Source organism: Lepisosteus platostomus, chromosome 21 (genome assembly GCF_059453375.1).
Source record: "Lepisosteus platostomus isolate fLepPlt1 chromosome 21, fLepPlt1.hap1, whole genome shotgun sequence".
Lineage (NCBI taxonomy): Eukaryota > Metazoa > Chordata > Actinopteri > Semionotiformes > Lepisosteidae > Lepisosteus > Lepisosteus platostomus.
The window spans coordinates 12,577,672-12,598,159 of record NC_142631.1 but is presented as its reverse complement, the minus strand read 5'-3'; positions in this window follow the sequence as shown (position 1 = coordinate 12,598,159).

Here is a 20,488-nt window from a genome sequence, read left to right as displayed (position 1 = left end):
AGCTTTCATTTTAAAATGTAACATGGCTGTATATTTTTTTTTTTCAAAAAAAGGGCCTACATGCCATGAATATAGTTTGGAGACACTATATTGAAAGCTCTCACAATACCACTATGTATGGTACTTCAAAATACTGTACAGTACTTCTTTCAATTCACTTAATATGGAATTATGTAACTAAAGATAATTTTTGGCATTTAAAATACTAGAAAATAACTGAAATACAATAAAGTTCTGGAACTTTATTAAAATATTAATTTATAACTACAAATATAATTAACTTATATAGCTGGTATTGGTGACTGAAAATAAAAACAAATAAGATGCAAAACAGTATTCCACCTTCTTCAAAAACATTTTCTGCATTGAATTCTTTAAGTCTTTTGATCACTTTGCTGTTATTATTTTTGGAATGTTTTGACGTAATAATTGTAACTACATTTCCCATGAACCCTTTAATAAAGGTTTAAATAAAAAAACGAAAACATATGATTGAACAAACATAAGTTATATCAGTACTTATAAACCACGAAGGCCGGTCAGGACCTGCAGGACCAAAGGAAGGAGAACTGTGGATTTCAGGGAGGCATAGTTTTTGTGGGCAGTGGGAAGATGGGGCTATCTAGATTTATAATTTATATTTTATTTTCAGAAGCTGAAAAAAAATAAATACTGAAGCAGAGTTTTCTTGACAAACTGGTGGCACAGGTGGCACAGGACACAAGTACAGCTAAAATTAAACTTGTGTGTTGATTGTAGTCATAGACCACTAGTTCTCTAGTAGAAATTCTCTAGCTCACTGCTCACAAAGAGTTTTTTTGTTCATATTTTATTTACAAATCCCTGAACATATTCCCAAATCAAAAGTTTAACTTTATTTAGTTAATAAAGGATCGCTTTAGAAAGGAAATTGCAGGAACTTGGAACTGTTTCGAGTCATGGGGGCTCCTAATGGTGTAGGGGGTGTTCAGATGTACAGATGTATCAGCCAAGATATTAACATTCCTACTGCACATCATTTGTTCAGGGCATTTAGCGATGCAGACAGAACTGTAAAGCTGTTTTACATCGACAAGAAAGCAGCAGACATAGCCCCAGAAGAAATATCCTCAAGTCTATCAGTTGTCCTCTCAACAATACAGATTCATCAACACTTTCCAATAAGTGGAATAACCTTTTATTATATATACCATCATATCAAGTACAAGGAAAAATCCTGTAACAGGACAATAAGAAGAAGAAGACTTACTGAAACTAAATGTCCAATGCAGATGCTGCATGCCACCCTGAACATTTTTATTTAAATGTTATGTTTTAAATATAAAGTCTAACATTATTTGCTTTCTTTTTTATTACTTCCCTATATTTTGTAAAAGATGAAAATGACATTAAGATGAATTCCTACCAGTTAGAGTTCAAATTAGGAAGAATATTGGTTCTAATACAGATCATTGTGAAGCTTCACTAATGACAAAAATTGGATTCACCCTTTACGTGCACTCTCTCTATTCTATCCTTTAACTAGTTCCCGCCTTTTTTAAAATCCATTTTGACTATAAGCTGCAGTGAAATCAGGATAATAATCTCAAACTTAAATGTGAGATTTCTTCGACCCACTCAAGAAACGATGTCTTTGGAATCTGTATGGTTTCACCAAGGAAACATCTTTAGATCCTCAGAGCACTTTAGGGTCCTTATCCATCCAAACATGTAATGCTTGATTTGGAAAACGTAATAGAAAAAAAATGTATGGAGTTGTAAAGTGATTCATTTAGAAGTCATAGAATGAGGCTCCTTGGTAAATTATGGTGTTGGTAAAACAGGAACCACAAAAATAATAACTTTTCTTGGGGGTAAAACTCCAAATTAATTTTGACTGTTGAAATTCTGGTTTGTAAAGAAGTTATAAGACTGCTCCATTTCTGACAATCATCTTTAATTTTCTGAAGTATACCTAGGAAAGTTCACTCTTACAATCTTTGGAAGTGAGAGATAAATGTTCACCTCTGTTGTAATAGAGGCAACAACATAGATTCACTTTATTTTGTAACCAGACAGCTCTCCAAAGACTCTGAACAAATACAATTCATGGGAGAGGGAGTGCTCTACATTCAAGAAGACTAAAATGACTTCATCTGCATAGAGCTATAGCTATATGCATAGAGTAGCTACTGTATATAGGGTTTGTGTTCTCTAATGGCTTGTGCAAGGGACACCCTTGTCTTGTTCTTCTGTGCAACTGGAAGGGAGATGATCACCAGTTAATACAGTGGAGTATTGTGTTCATTGATTATGGAATGATAAGTGAATAACCAATTTGGCCAAAATGTCTGAAATCAAATGTGTGTTGTGTATTTGTTCATTAAGACAACACTAAAGATGCTAAATGGGAGCATGGTTAACATGCTTATCTGGAAAACTCGACCCTTCAGGTTCAAGATTTCCATAACATTCAGATTTCAGTAGATTCGATACGTTCACGAACAACATCATAATTTGTTAATGTAAATAATCATACTATTTTAAATAAAATAAATATATATTTTTTAAACACAAGAACAGCGCTGAAGCAAGACTGATGTTAATTGCAAGACAATAGCCTTTGCAGACCAAAATAAGTCTATAATGATTTTTTTAACCCTCAAGTGAAATAATTAATTTTAAAATAATGATTTTCCCCATTGAGTTTCTTCCATAGTTTATGGTCATTAACTAAATCTGATTTATATTTTTGTGTACTGTAAATATGTCGGTCATTTCCTTTTGAAAAACTTCCCTGTAGGGTTTTTATTTTTGTGCAGTAAATTCATGGATTAATTAAGCATCTGTTTACATTTATATCTGCCACACACCGAAAAAGACAAGTCACTTCAAGAAATGTGCGATGTCATTTGACCCTTTACACCCATGTATAGCTAATGCTGCTTGTTCATTAAGTGACCAGAATTCTAATGAAAATGTCAAGGTTTATAACAGGGAGTTGAGAATGATGTTAATTTAATTTTTATAATTTATAGTAAACATTAGAAAGGATTCTTTAATTTTAAGGGGTCACTGGAATTCCGCTGGAATGTGAATTTAATGGAGTCGCTGGCAGCTGTCTCCTTGAACATAATGTGCTACACAGGCCACGGACTAGAAGTACTTAGTACAATTACTAGGTGATCGGCAGAACAGTCTAATAAATCACTTTTATTTACTTATGCGTGCCGCATCCTTCTGAAATATGATCATCCTCCATCAAGACATTTTAAGAAAATTACAAAGACCGCCTCTTAACAAATAAATCAAGCATTGACAAAATTAACTTTAATTACATTAATTAACATTAATGCACTTGCCCACAACCTGTGATATAAAGGCAATATTTATCTGGCCAGGGACAAGTATCAGCTAATGAATGGAGTTATTCAAGGCTGCTAGGTACTGGTCACTTTCCCAATGGGTTACAAGTGGCTACTGCCATTTTCAGCAAATCCCATTTCATAAAATATGTTTTTAGGAAAGATTTTAAGTTCACTGGTCTGTACAGTCTATAATGTATGTAATTATTTCTGATAAAAGTGATTTTAGCTTGATTATAAAACACTTTCTCCAAAAATATTGCATTCATGTTTCTTTTTTTTTGTGTCATATTATTATATTCTGTGATTTGTGCATAGCTTCATGTTCAGCATCTGTTTCTGCTGAGGTTGTTGTTTATTATGCTACACTAACAGCAACACCAAAAATAGAAATGTGGTTTTGAAAAGATTCACAACTGTGGATAGGAAGTGTTGTAAGAAAGGAAAACGTTACACTGCTCTACAAATATACAGAGGAAGCCAAAGATGATCTTTATAGACCCAAAATGGACACCTCAGCCTTTTTCTTGTCTTGTCTAAAGCTGTGCATCATGGGATTCTGGTAGAGTCCTTTCTCCCTGTGTTATAAAGTAAATTCTGCCTCATTGCCTGTTCTAACCATGCTCTTTTTAAAGTGATTGCATTTTTACATGATTCATTTTAATTTCTTGAGAGACACCCATCTATAACATATACTGTACATGTTATTATTTCTGTAATCAGTTTTTTTTGGCCTAACAAGAGCACTTTAGAGCCAAAGTGCTTTCTGAAATTGTAGACGATTCATGCATATTCATGAGCACCCAAGTGAGAGGGGTGTAGTTTCATTGTCAAGGGCAATTCAATTGTAGTTGGAGAGGACTAGATAGAGGGTAATGTACAATTTTTGAAAGACATGTGTTAAACACAGTAAATGAAACAAATTCTATACTGTATTTGAAACTTTTGCTGCAGGTATACAGAAGCCTCATCAGGTGAGGCAAAACAATGACAGAAATAATGTGTTTATTTTTTAGGAGATGTGTTAGTCAATAGAGAAGAATCAACTGTCTTAAAAACACAATTGTTTTAATAGGAAAGAACTTTAAAACTAGGAAATATAACATATTTTACATTGTTTTGCTAAGGAGAAATTCTACACCAGAACTGTTTAGATCCCATAGTACAATGCTTCAGAACACATCCCCAAAGTTGGCTACTTTGCTTCTCAAACCAAGAGACTTCTCACTCTGTGCTATACTGATTAGAGAGATAGAGAGATAGAGAGATAGAGAGATAGAGAGATAGAGAGATAGATATTCCCTGCAGTTCATTTCAATTATTTGAGAAGTTTTTTTTGGTGGTTATTCAGGTTTTCTGGGAGATAACAACTGTACAACAGGCTAAAAAACAGAAAAACTGAAACCAAAGTATTGTCTTCATTTCTATTTTTAAAAGGATATATTACCTCTAAACGGAATCAACTGTAAGATAGCTTCTTAAATTAAATAGTCCAATAATTATTTGGGGTTTAAAAAATGTATAATGACTAGCTGCAGCCCATAACACAGGTACGTAGCAGTTGCAGTGGTTTGTGAACGTGAATTATAATTTAAAAAAAGTTTGCATGATAAAAAAATACTATAAACATAAAAAAACTGCATTCCAGTCTGAACCTTTTGCTCATAATGAGTTGTTTAATACAGTTTGTTATATATAGCAAAAGGCTGTCAGTGATGATACTGAACCACCTGAGAAAACTGTCTCTGTGTGTAGAAAAGATATTAAAAACCTGGGTCTACTTGGTTAGAGATCAAGATCTTAACTCTTCAAAACAGCGGAGGTGTTAACATTAGTCCTGGTGAGGCACTTTCTACTTTTTAATGGGGCTGCTGATGCAGAATGGTTGTTGTACATTGTCCATGTGGGTGCTGCACTTCATTGGCAAAAGAAGAGCATGCACCTAAATGTGTGAAATAATTGCAAAAGCGCCAAAAAATGCAAAACAATTAAAACCATAGAAAACCCTGAACCCCAAACAGTTAATGGAAACTGAATTAGGATGCAGATTTATTTTCTGAGACCCATCAATCACCTAGAAGTCCGTTACATAATCTTGTTTCCCCCATTGTTTATTGGAGGCTGCAATTCCAGTGTGTCACATAACATGCTATATTTTAAATGTTTCAGACATACAGTACTACTTACTATTTATAAATGCCAATTACTATTTATAAATTGAATTGTGTGCATGATTTACCTTTATTCAGAATTAGTTGGCCTCTCCCAGCTGTGGAAGACATGTTCCATCTGTATTATGCTCTGGTTCTTTTTTAAATGAATACTTTTAAAAATTAATTTGTTCACTGCATAAGTATTCATGCCAGTAATCTCTAGAATTGGTGGAAGCACCTCTGTCAACAGTTACAGCTGAATGTCTTTGGATAAGACTTTACCAGCTCAACACCCTGGCATGATGCAACTTTTGCCCATTCTTCTTGGCAGATTTGCTCAAGCTAACTCAAACTGCTTCGGGATTGGTTTTGGACAGCAGTTCTCCAGTCTTTTCAGAGTTTAATAGTCATGACTTAATGACTGAGACACTTAGGGACATTCACTTTTTTAAGTCACTTCATTGTAGCTTTACCCTTGTGCTTTGAAGCAATGTCTGGTTGAAAGGTGAATTTTTACCCTAGTTTTTAACAAAATAAAACAGGATTGTCTCTACTATTTGCTTGTTCTTTTTCCATCACGTTTTCTCTAATCTTAACAAGCATTCCAGTCTCTGGAATATACAAAGTGGTCTTCATTTTTGAAGGAGCACTCAGATGCTTTATTGCAAATTTTATGGGGGATTTGAGATGATTTATTCTACCAATGATTTCCTTCTGGCATCTTCCTGACATACAGTTTTGTTTTGTGTAAGGTGTTGGACATTGTTCTCTGTATGGGAGATGATTTGTGGCTGTTTCAAAGTTGTCATACACCTTCTATCTGTCAGATAGTCCTTAGTCTTTTTTGTTGAATCTGCGCTTGAATTCACTATGTGACCATGGACCCTCACAGTGACTGATTTTATTCAGAAATCGTTCGAACCCACTATTATTTGTCAGTGATAATAGTATGCACATAAATTAATTTAGGTTTGTCATGGCAAAGTTTATTAATGATTATGCAGTGTTAATTGTTCCATTATTCTTTCATTTTATCATTTACTCACTTCTATTTTGTGTTTTGAATGTGTGGAGTTAACTCTGTGTGCAGTATACAGTATATATACAGTATATTGATTGTTACATCAAAGAGTCATGACTGTAAGCTTTAAAGCAACAGAATGTGAAAATTGCAATGTTCTGAATATAAGTTGCAAAGCACTATACTGTACTGTACATACAGTATACACCTATACTTTCAAGGAATCTCTATAATGCGTAAGAAGTTGAAAACATTTATTTTCAATCTTTTGTGACTCATTAAACTAGTTTAACATTAATTTTAAGCAAGGTAGACCACAGTTTGGGGACAAATTCTACAATGGAGCAACATGACATTGAATTGCCCTGTGTTCAGGTGTCTTGATGCCGCTTTTCATCTCCTGATTGTCTAACCAATATCTGATTTGTCTCTAAGGCATTAGATTTCAAGCTATGGCAGTTTTTCAACCAAGCAATTCGGCATGCACTAAAGTTTCTGGGTACTGTAGGCCAATCTGATTTCAGGATTTAAACTGAAGGTCAAGCTATTTGTATTTGAGACTTGCACAAAAGTTCAATAGCTGAAAACATCAATACCTGTCCCAGATAGCAATATCATCAAACAAGTGCTGGTTGATGTTTGACAAATGTTTAGTGCAGAAGCCACAGAAAAATAAAGCACATTGTAAATTACTATCAAACCCCCATTTTCCCTCACATGGAGAAAGAGATCAAGATGACACGAGGCATCTAAGAAAGAAGCTTGACCCACTTCTTATCTCTTGTTTCTAAAATTATGTACAAAGCCCATGAAACTAAAGCAAGGCACAGACTGGTTTGAAGTTTACACATACATGTGGATGTGTTCTGCTACTGAACTGACACATCAGACCATTTTGCTAATCCACAGTTTTTGTCCTGTCCCAGCTGTCAGCAGACACCTACCTGAGCCAGCTGGAGGCCCACTTACTTCAGTACAAGCTCCATGCAATTTACCAGCAAGACATAATGCCCACTTAAGCCTATGCTGTATTTAGGTTTGCATGCTGCCTGGCAGGTGGGTGATTTATCAAGCTTTGCAGGGCACACTGCCTCCACATTATCTTTTTCTAGGCAACTAATTGCTGGACTTAGTGGTGTATTATTTTTCTCTATTTGCATCTTCTGTGTTTCTAATTGTGCCCCCACATTACCTTAATTTAATTTCAGAGATGCTACCAAGCTCTTATTCCAACTACAAATAACACATAAAACAAACATGGCCTGGGGTGGCAGTGTGGTCTAACACTCTCCTGTTTGAGATCTTTCACTTCTGGTTATAAAGGTTAACTACAGTGGCAATTATATTCGCATACTGTATGTCCTAGAACACCATACTCTCTAGCCTATGAATGCGCAAATATTGTGTCAATAGCACATATTACAATTGATAACAAAAGAAAGTGTTTGATAAATTGAAGTCTATTGACTAATACTTCTATACAGCAAGATACCAAATTTTTATATAATTATTCAAATAATCACTCGCATTTTAAACGTAAATATGTTAATAAATGTACTGAGACAAATTACAATATGCATTTCTGAGTCAGTTTTATGTGCTTGTCTTCCACTGAATTTAACCTCTGTAGAACATATTATATATTACTTGAAAGGCTAAGGAGAGATGAACATTTGCTATGACATAATCAAGAAATATTTTTAAATGATACAATAACGTAGCTTAAATGGATACTTGTGTTCCTGGAATTCATTCTTCATTTTGCTGATGACCCTAAAGGAAGATTTTGTGGAGGCATCCTTGGGTGTTTAAGCATCTTATATTTAAGCACATACAAGAGCCTTTTACGTCTTGGCCATAAAGGATATTTCAAGGAGACACAGAGATGTTCCTCTTTACTTATGCTACACATTTTAGAAGATACACTAGTTATCTAAATGACATTTGTATTGCACAAATGCACGTAGATGTACTGTACATCGTGATGTGTTACTTTGCACTTTTTAGGACTCACAAACAATTTACTACTGTACATACTTTCATACCCTTCAACAAATAAATGTCACCCACCATTAATTAGAAAGATGTATGTCTAGCACATTGGTACTGTACATTAACAAAATATATTCTATTTAGGTGATGTACAGCTGCGGAGAGAATGGTTTTAATCAGATGTTTGATTCTTTTCTAATACCTGTTTTAGAAAATGCATTACTCAAACTAAACCAACAATAAAGGTATGGGTATGAAGTATGAAGCAAATTACTCTGATAATTAAGAGACTGTGCCTGGGTTTATATGTTTATGTATGATTTTGGGATCTTGGGTAAATATTGAATCTGTATTAACAATCACTTTCAGAAATGCATTTTCAAACAGTCAATATTTTCTTTTCAGATATACTGAGATTTTGCTCACTGTTGACAATGTTGAAAATTTGCACAAACCTCCCTCTGGACTGGGAAATTACCACAACCTCATGATTCAGTTCACATTAGTCTTCTTTCCATGTTTGTCTCAGGACCACAATCGTTGATCTACTGTATGCTGTTCTTTCTTCTAAAAGCTCAGGCTACTTTTTTACTTCATCTTTACCTGTACCTTATCCCAATTACGTAGAGGTTGGCATTGCAGGAGACCTACTTTTGATAAAGCAGTTTACAACGGAGGGGGCCCAACTCCTGCTACTAATAAAATAGAGAACTTAGTATTGTCTACCTGCCCTTGGAGATGGAAAGAAACTGGACCATGAGGAGAAAATCCACATGACCACTCTGAGAAAACACATACTCTAAACAGCAGGTGTTATGTGGTTTTAATCACAGCTCTACTATACATTTGCTATATCCTATGAATTTGAACTTTTCTTGTAATGTTTTAATAGTGTTACATTTTCTAGTAAATGCAAGTATCTATATTATATATGGTGCATCCAATTTAAGACAGTTGCAGAATCTTGAACAGATTCTTGCTTTTGATATTGCATATTCTGCATGGTTTTGACTGACAGGTCCATGAAGGAAATTCTATGTGATATGAAAACAAGGTTCCAGATGGAAGCAGGATGAGCACTTCAAACACTGATTCAGAGACACCAGAATTCCAAGAAATGAATTGCCATTTCCTAAGAGAAATATAAAATGCTGGGCACTCTACTGTCATTGCAGTAATGTCGATAAGAGATGCACTGCTCTTCCAATAAGTTCTAACTCTCCTAAAATCTTCTGAGGGCCTAGCAGCATATTCAAGTAATTCATTGCATTTCCATGCCAGAGGACTTCAAAGGACTTCAGATATATAGAAGGGCACCTACTTCACCCACTATTTATGTACATCTCCCACCTGACACGTGTAAGCCATTCTGTGTCAGTCAGCAATTGAATTAAGAAGTAGTTTTAGGAAGGCCACAGAGTCCTCCAGAGTGGAATTTAGCCAGGACATCAGGTTTTACACCACTTCTTCAGGTCTCCCCCAAGGTTCCATATGTCTTTATGACTTGAATATTTGTGGAATATCATCCTCAAGTACATCTTCAGTGTTTTGTATGTTTTACGGTACATGTATACATTGTTAGAAGGCTGAAGCTGATCATAATGCTATCCATTACACATTCACACATGAAATAGAACAAAAGCCTGAAAAGTGCCTCTTCTTTTATTGCATAGAGTCATCCATTATTTGTCTTCTAAGAATGGCTGTGATTAGATTTTAAATCACATCTTTCATTCCAAAAAAATAGGGAGAAAATTATAAAGTGATTAAGAGGCAGCAGATAAATCAGATTTCGTCTTGTCAATTGATGTACATTCCACATATTGGCATGAGTTGGTAAACATTCTTTCGGCTAATTCATTTGTTAACCTTTTGTGTTGTTGCTTAGCCTTCCTCTCGCAACAACACAAACGATGAATGATGAAGACCTACTGTATTCTTTTCTCCAACTACATTTCTCATACAGCAAATTGATAAATTACTCATTGAGAGACATTAAAGGTTGGTTTGTCAGGCATTAAAATACAAAAAGTAAAAAGTAAGAGAGCATCAGTAAAACATGGAAAATGGAACAACATACATTATAACCTTTCTATATTCTTCTTTCCCTTTTTCCTCAGTATTTTTCCTTTTTTACTATGCATTTGTTTTCCATACGATTGGCACTGAAATCTGCAATTTATATGTCACAAGCCACTTCAACTTCACACTTTCACAACTTCAGTTCTCTAAGGCTTGGCTAGGCTAATCTGATTTGCTCAATCCAAGACATTTACTTTTTTCCTGATTTTAATACAGTAACATATTTGCTCTGCATCTCCAATCATTGCTTGAATATAGACATATATTCCTGAATTTTATTTTAATGTTTCCAGGGTTAAGACACCTTTAGGCCTGTCACATTCGTTTACTTCTTTAGTTTCATTAGAGAAGCTGATGAACCCTTTGACATTGAAACAAAAAGGCGCCTGTCTCCTTGCCATATGGGGAGATATCGCATCAGGTTGTTATCGCCCTGGAGATGACAGCTCCTGTAAAACAAAATCAACATTAATTAAAGCCTCGTTAAAACCTTCAAGCTCGGGTAATCTGTTTGCTGATCTGAAAGGCCTTCAAACTGCTTACTTTGTACCAATAGGGCAAGCCACAGGGACTTTTGTCACCCCCTTTTAGAAAGCACGTTTTTAGACACAGACAGACATGCTGTTAAGACCCCGCTGCCATTTAAAATCAAGGTTCATATGCTGACTTAACTGGCAAACTTTTACAAGTATGTAGGGCAAAGGTAGAGTTTAGTATTGTGTTTGTCTCTCTATTCTTTAAATGTCATTGAGTTGCCTTTGCTAAGCATGCATCCTAAAATTAAAAAGTAAATAGGTTTCATGTAAAATCAAAATTATCTTTTAGTCCACGTAAAGAACTGCTTATGAACTGAAAAAGCGTTTTACCATAGGGACATTTCTGCTTATTATTCATTGCAAGCAGCTGAAACCCTGGGTCTCATGTATTATGGATGGAATTCATTCACTGGGAAGATTTCCAAGAGGTGGGACATGAAAATATCTCACCTCTCATTACAACCTTTGAACTCTTCATGTTTCCACAGTAATGATGATATTCATATCACAATTATAAGACATTTAGATAACAAAATCCTAACCTGATTTTCATTAACTGTACTGTTTACCAATATCTGTTAATAAATTATAATAAAATCCTGGAACTGCGACAACTGTGTGCCTCCACACTCCCAATTGAAATCTAACTTATTTTGAGAAACAAAAGCTAATAATTTCACATGCAGCTGTGGTGCTTAAGCCAAAACATCAGAACAGCTTCAGAGTGCTCAGTAATTGACCTTATAAAATGACTTCAGGGCAAAATTGAGATGGTGGTGCTAGGATAGATTAGTCAAAATGAATCTTGTTTCTTCTCCAAGCTCATGTTAAATAAGGCAACTCTGTTCTTTTAGCTAACATGGATCACTATGAAAAGGTACAGTACAGTATAAACACAGTGTGAAAAGTGACATACACTGCAATCTGGTGTAAAACCATCAAGTGTTGACTGAAACCAAGGTGTTAAGATGGATATTCTTACATGATTTGCATAGAAAAGTTCAATAAACTTTTAACTTAATCGGTGATATACAGTACTATAGCAGTTACCTCAGTGGATTTTAGAACCTATTTCTCACTGTACATCTTCATATTCTTTATGTCAGATAGGTATATGTTGTAAATAAACACATGCATCTCATGGACAGCAGTGCAAGATATCTTGTGGGATTCAGGGGTCATTACACATTCTGTAACTCTGGCCTTTTGGGTCTTAGAGGCAATTGGGATTTCCTATCTGACACTCTCTTCACCTTCTTTCTCCATCAGTAGTCACAGGGACATCACATCTTAGCCATCTTTGACTGAAGAAATGAAAATGTGATCAACATTCACATACAGTGCATATATTATTGACAGTAGGTGGATCATAAAGTATAGAATTGTAGATTAGTTAGAACGGTTACAACTGTACTACCATGGTTGACTTACATCACATTCAACAGACAACAATCAAGCCATACTGTCATACAGTGCTGTCAAAAAGAGTAAAAAAATTAGAAGAAGGAGCCCTGAAGTCTTGCCACTAGCAGAACACCAACTTCATTGAAGCTTGAATGCTCGGGAGGCCAGTGCAGAAGTCAGTGCACTAAACTATCCAGCCCACGTTAGCCCACCAGAGCACTATGCTAAATTCCAAACAAGCACAATGGAAGGCTATAAGACATTTCTTTCAGGGAATTCAAGTGTTTTGCACCTAAACACTTTGCAAATGAATGTTTTATTCACAAGCAACGTTGCAACTTGAATAGGTAACTAAATTATAGAAGAGCAAGCAGTTTCCAACGAGTTTTGCAGCTATTGGGACCGAACCTGAGCGATGATTTTGCTCTAGATGACACTTATAATAAAGATAGCAGTTAAGATCTTCATAATTTTCTTCTGCAACTTCAACTGGCCTGCGGGCATATGGAACCAAAGCAGCCCCGATCTCCTCCCTCTGTACCATGTGCACAGTCCTGAGAAAAGAACTGCGAAAGTTTACAATACATCACTAAACAAATCAGAGTGGTGTCAAGGTTTTTTTTTTCATATCAATTTTGGTGTAACGCCACCCTCTACCTTCTTAATAAAACTTCATTTCAGCTTTCTAAAAAGTTGATGTATTCTGAGTTACTGTACTTGGTGACAGCATTGACTCTTCTCTTCTACACACAATTGCTGTTGTAATTTAACCCATGCACGTCAAAATGATCAAAAAAGCCTTGTGTTATTTATTCAGTGTTGAAGCACTCAAATAAAAGAAGTTCAATATTATAATGTAGCTTAATGATACTTATAAAAGCACCAAGTCTTATTATTGTAAGCTTTTCTCATTTTTTTGTCTTAAGAAGTTCAGTTTTGCATCAACTGCTTTAACTGAAGTAGCTCTTTCTACCTGCAATTTGCCCCTTAGCTTTGGATAGAGTGTAGCAGTGTTATTTAGAGCTTAAGGAGTGGGTCAGTGTCTATCTGCCTTGATCTCCTACCAGATTTGCATGCAATCCTGTATCTTGGCTGCATCTCAAGGTCAGGCTGACTGCCAGCAGAGTTGCACAGTCAATACAACATCTCCCAGATACCACAGCATTCTAAATGCATATTGAGTACTTTCAGAAATGATTACCAATGGAGACTAAAGAAAACATATTGTCCTGGGAAGGGGATTAGTGAAATTATGTTAAGCCAGATATTGTAAACTGCAACAGTGAAATAATATAATAAAACATTTTTTTTTATTAATGAATGTTTTCAACAAACTCAAAGCTATATAAATGAATATTCACTTCAGTAACCCTAATACTTTTGTTTGATTTGTTTTACAAATTAGAGCAGGTTTTCATTAATTATGTCAATTGACAACATTTTTGGACGATGCCTTTCAAAACATAACACAATGCATTTCTTCTCTTTGCCGTCTCCCAATTAACAACAAAGGGATTCACATAATTAGTATTGATTGCTTAGCATAGATTTTGCAAATGAGTTGCACAAGTGTGTTCCCGAGGACATCACCAGTTACGAAGACATATTCAATTAAACTGTTAATTGTCAAAACACTGTCTATGTGTGTAGCTACGTACCTGTGATATTTCAGTAAGGAACAGTACCAACCTAGGGCTATAGAATTTCCCATTACCTCTAAAACATGGAGAAAGATTCACATTAATATGTGCATACATAACAACTTTGAAGTATATACACAATTACAGTGTCGTGTAGGCACTCTATTTCCATAGCAAAAGTAAAAGAGGAAACTAATGAGACTGAAGACAGAAAAACTTAATCTCTGAACAGTGATCTTGCTGTTTTATTTTATTACTAAAACCTTGTTGATATTCATAAGACCTATCTACCTGCAACTTTTAAAGAGAGTGCGTGAGAGAGTGGTCTCAGCATTGACGTCTATACCACAGCTTTTAAATTTTGTTCTGTGGAGAAAAAAAAAACACAAACCTTATGCTGCCACAGAGCAAAGCAAATCTTCTTACACCTAAGTCAACTACCTTTATATATAAACACTTCTTATAGCCATTAAATGTGCTTGCCTGTTTAGATAAAGCAATAAATGTCCAAACATTAGTATTCCTGAGATATTTATGCTCTCTTTCAGTGCTTCCACTTAAAGATGCACTGTGGTGTTTCTAAACTGCCTCTAAAACCCCCTGCTCAATAAAACTGTACTTGGAAATAAATAAAGAGAGAAGACAATGAACACTTACTGGTGTCAGAAGGTTTGGCATTGTTTTCTTTTAATGTGGACAGTAACACTGCTACCATCTGCATTAACAGGCAGCCTCTATATCAGGAATCTTCTGCATCTAGAACACCTCAGATTAAGAGTCACAGTTTTAATTAACTGATGCAGTCAAATCAAAAGCTAAATGCAACATAGGCCTGTAGTTAACAGCAAGATCTTTGGATAAAGCAGGTCATATTGTGAAGCTTTACTGCATCAGATTTTAAATGTAATTGGGTAATGAAGAGTGGTTGTGTTCTTACTGTTACAAAACAAATCTGTGAGTTTCTCTCTGTTCCGTTCTTTTTTGGTGAATATACTAAAAATTTCAGGTGGGTAGCTGCATCAGCATGGGCTGCAAAAGAAACAAGTGATAGGTTTATTCCATGCTGAAAAGAGAAGAAAGAAAACACAATGTTTCGGCCATGGAGAAGGCTCCACGTGTATGATGGAAACTGCAGATATTCTTTTCCAGAGAGCAAGAGCAAATTTGAGGAAATAAGTTTATCAAAAACTTGGCTTGTTAGTTGAACAAGAAAATGGAGAACTTCAAGTTTTATTCAATTGCATTGGATGAAAGTACCGATATACATTTTCTAAATTTTATCAGGGGAATTAACCACAGTTTCGAAATTACGAAGGAACTTTTATCAATGGAGTCTATTAAAGGAACAATGAAGGGCGCGGACTTGTTTGACAAGGCGTCGGCTTGTATTGACCGAAAGAAGCTACCGTGGAGCAAATTAATAAATGTGGCAACAGATGGATCTCTGAACCTAACCGGGAAAAATGGTGGACTACTGAAGAGAATACATCATTCATCAGGAAGCCCTGTGCAAAAACGTGTTGGGCCTAGATCATTTCGTGAAAGCTATTGTGAAACTTGTGAACTTCGTACAGTACGTGCGAGGGGATTTAATCATCGTCAGTTCATTCAGTTTCTGATAATATTGGCGCAGATCACCATGACTTACTCTATCATTCAAATGTTCATTGGCTCAGCTTGGGAAAAGTATTCAAGCGAGTGTGGGAGCTGAGAGGAGAGATCGACTCCTTTTTGGAGAACCCGGGGAAAGCCATGGCTTTGCGTTCACTATGGACATTTTCAGTCACTTGAACAAGCTTCGTGTGAAACTGCAAGGAAAAGGTGTCTTTGTTCCAGAACTGTACTCAAATGTGAATGCATTCAGAGATAAGCTCACCTTGTTCTCAAAACAGATGATCAGCCACTCGTTTGCACATTTCCCGACTCTTGGAACACTAAAATGTGGCACAAGTGGCACACGCTCAAGCACTAAGGTAATACAAGTCCGTCACAGACTTGCATGGAGAATTTTTTGTTGATTTGCTGATTTTGCTAAAATTGAGGGGTCTCTAACGCTGGTGTCATGTCCTCTGACTTTCAACTACGAGATGGAAGCAGAAGAATTGCAGCTGGAACTGATCGATCTGCAGTGTGACATATGAATTCTATGCATCACTAAATGAGCCCTTGTTTCCCAATATTCCACAAGCAGCACAAAAGATAATGGTGTTATTTGGATCTACTTACATGTGTGAGCAAACATTCAGTTTGATTAACATCAACAAATCACAGCTGAGTGACCACCACTTGAGCTGTGGATTATGGGTTGTCACAACACAGCTATCAACGGATTTTGATGCTCTCACAAAAAGAGGTGATCAGCTGCACAGCTCTCATTAATTAAGGAGCCTTTTCAGTGAGTGTATTTATCTAAGGTTATTGTTAACATTGAACTAATAAGCCCATGTTGGATTTTAAACTTACATTAGGCATAGCCTATCTGTAACAGCAGCCTGAAGTGGCCTGCTATATAGTTTCAAAATTTAATGTGGCCCTTAGGCCAAAAACGTTTGCCCACCCCTGGTCTACAAGGTCTACTAAGGTGCCAAACCTGAACTGTTTCTGTTGGATAAAATGATAATCTGGATTGCGCACTGCCTAAATATGCAGGGCAATTGCAAATGATTTTTAGTATTTTTCTATCAAATTAGAGAGATGCAGGCACATTGTTTTATTTCTAAATGAAGCCAATACAGATGTTCCTCGTCACAAAAGATCAAAGAATGTCTGCTTTTCTGAACAAAAGAAAATGTGGCTGATAGCCTTTAAATATCAATAATCTGATAATATTGCATCAATTGAAAATTGGCCAGCATTTAAATCAACACCACTCCTGAACATATATACTGTGGCTGCATCACGTTGTTTTAAATAGAGAAGACCTGTGTGGTGCAGATGCATTCAGTTTTGTGGCTTCAGATTAGTTTTGCAAATCTCCAGAAGGGGGAGTCCTGTATTTTGTATTTGTTTCCCTTCTTCTCTGAAAGATAATAAATGGAACCAAGGCACACGCACAATGACGAATGCTAAATGTTTGTAAAGATTTGGCTTATCATATGTATCCCGAGTTACAAATTACTGTTGATAAAATTAATGTGATTAAATTAACATACCCATCCATTGGATGAAAGATGTAGCGATGGTAAATGTGTGCAAAATTAAATTACCTCTCCAGAACACAGTACATCAAAATAATACTTTGTTTATTTTAACTATCATATTATGTAAAAATGAAAAAAAGTAAGCACAATGATGATTGATTGTTTAGCTGTGTGATTTTTAAAAAATGCATGTCTGTGGAAATGATTCATGCAGTGCCTTACTTAATCATTTGTAATATCATTAGCATAAAAAGACAATATACTTCTCAGGGACTAAGTAAACCTCTTCTAAGGTCATTCAGGAAAAATCTCAGGCTACTCTGGGACATCTAGCACAATAACGTGACCCAAAAAGCACTGTCTACACCTATCATTCAAATACAAATCACTTTAAATTTTACTGGCTTCTTTATTTTTCTTTCGCATGCCAAGTCTAATCATTCCTCTTTGTTGTGGTTAAAATTAAAAAGTCAAACCTCATGTAAAATGTGACACATTAAGCGATACTACTAATTTACAGGTAAGAAGTGCTGTGATTTAAAACTCAGTATATTTGAAATCCAGGCTACCTCTATATTTTTGTCAAGCTTTCAGCAGAGCTCAGTGGTATGGCAATGTTGACAAATTAATAAGATGAAACTCCTGGAGGGGGAAAAAAAAAAAAGAGACTGTACTGATTCCACTAAAAAATTATGGATTTTTTATTTATTTTTATGGGCAACATCTTATGAATGCACTGAAATAACTAAGGTATTTCTTTTTGATTCATACAGTTCCTTTAGGTTTTGGTGCTTACTACTTTCTGTGAAAGAAAAGCCATGAGATTTGTTCAGAAACTGTGACAGACCACATCATGCATTTTTACTGTGACACCTCTGACCGGTCCTCAGCAGGCTGGATCATTCAGCATTGAGCTTATTTCAAGAAAGACTATAGCTGGTGCTAAAAACAATTGCAGAAGAACAAATCCACATCCGGCTTTAGACTACAAAAGACACAATTCTTAATCTGGGACATGAACTCACAACTAATAGTGAAATAAAATGATCTGGAAAGTGCAGATCATGATGTGCTTACAATGGCCTCCATCTGTATTGGGACATTAAGGTCTAAATTGCTATTTTTTTTGCTGTATACTCCAGCAATTTAGATTTGACATGAAAAGATGAATATGAGGCAAAAGTTTAGAATGCCAACTTTTATTTTGGGGGATTTTCTGAAAACATATGCTTTAAAATTTCAGAATAATACCACCTTTAGCATTCTATCTCCCCATTTTAGGTGAGCATAAGTATTAGGTCAAACTAATAAACCAACTAAATAAAAGCTTTAGGAGACCACCAGGAAGTGGATTTGAAATTAATTTCAAATCCACTTCCTGGTGGTCTCCTAAAGCTTTTATTTGCTGAGACTGTTGGGGAAACCCCCCTCTCCCCAAACACAAAGCACCTGAAAATGGCTGCAGCAAAGGCTTGGCAAAACATCTCACAAGAACCTTCTGTAGAGTTTAGTAATGCCAATGGGTTGCATAACTTGATGCAGTTAATGTGTGCTTTAATACAGCATTTATGGTTTGATTTTCCAAGAGTGTGAAAAATCCCATGGCAAGCAGTTTCCACATGAACCGTAACTAAATATCCCTGGATAAAAGTGACAAAAACCTCTCTCGGTCGATTCCGGTTGGCCGGGTACGCTCATTAACCGCCTTCTTATTTACCAGCGGCCCGACCCGGAAAACGATCGAGGCTGTTACCAAATATGCCACTAATCTTTCTCTGATTTGTTATACTAGATGAAAACCTCTACCTCCAAGGTATTGTTTAAATGCTCACTGTTCTTTAAACAGTGAGAGGTCTGTGAAAGACAACTAGTGACTGCCTCAGGAACTGCTTTTATAGGAAGCTAGAGACTCCAGGTGCAGCCAATTCAGTGATTTCCTCATGAGAATTTGAAGAATGTAGCTCGCCTAAATGAGATAAACCTGCACCTTGGTGATTCACCCATGCTCTTTACACCTGCTCTGCTACAAGGAGCTAATGGATACCTCGATTCTCCTTTGTTCTTTCTATGCATGCCTTTTTTTATTCCTGCAATTTCCTGAATATCTGAGTGAACACAGATCAAAAACAACTGTAACAACATGTGGGGCAACAGATTTTTATCATCATCCAGAAAAAGCCAACACTTTCATTTCCTCTTACATTTGTTATCCAGTCACATCCACTTAGAGAGTTTAATCAACAGAAGTGTTGTGTGGTACAGTACAGTATGTGTGCTGTGGTGGTTATGGTAGTTGGGTCAGATTGCTTTTGGAGATAACAAAAGCAGTCTGCCCACTTCATGTGTTGCTTCCCTACATCTGTTCCAAATTGTAAGGTCTGTCAGACAATGATGAATAGCAAGGAATCTCCACTCTCTGGCAATTGTTGTGATCTGCACCCAAGTGCTCACAGTGTCATGATGGGGAATGGCACCTACAGTAGTGATGTAATTTACTGTTTTTGCCACCGTGGCTATTAGGCCAGTTCTTTGTTTCACACCAGGTATGGCTTCATGTTCAATCTCTTAACCCTAGTATTGTAGACCACCAAAGTTTAGAGCAAATATATATTTTGTTAAAGCAGGTTTTGATGAGGAACAGTGAAAATATAGAAATACTGTACCATTTCCACAGTTTATGTTTTGGAAACTGCTTTTATAAGCCAGTATAAGGTGGTACTGTATATATTTCAACATTGTTGAAATTTAATCATTTACATGGCTTTTTTTAATTTATAATTGTTCAATAGCCAAAAGCTCCCAAAACCTGAGGAGGACAGAGGAGTACAGCATTGCTATACAACACATACACTGTATGCAAACATTTGAAAAAGTAGTCTATGATTTTTAAGTAGAGTATATTCACACCAGGATCTCAATAACTCAAAGTAAGGCTCTAGTTGACATTTGTCCAAAGAAACCTATGCTATGATAGTTATAAGAGAATATATTTTACATTGGTTGTAGTCAGCAGACTGCATGTGCCATGCAAATTCAGAAGTTGAATACCTACGATAATAAATACTTTTAAACAGTCTTTAAGATTGTATTAGTTTTTTTCACCCTACCCTTCACAAATCCTTTTCTTTTTTTATTTAAGTCACATAACCTGTCTGAAAAATACTTCTTTTAGAGCA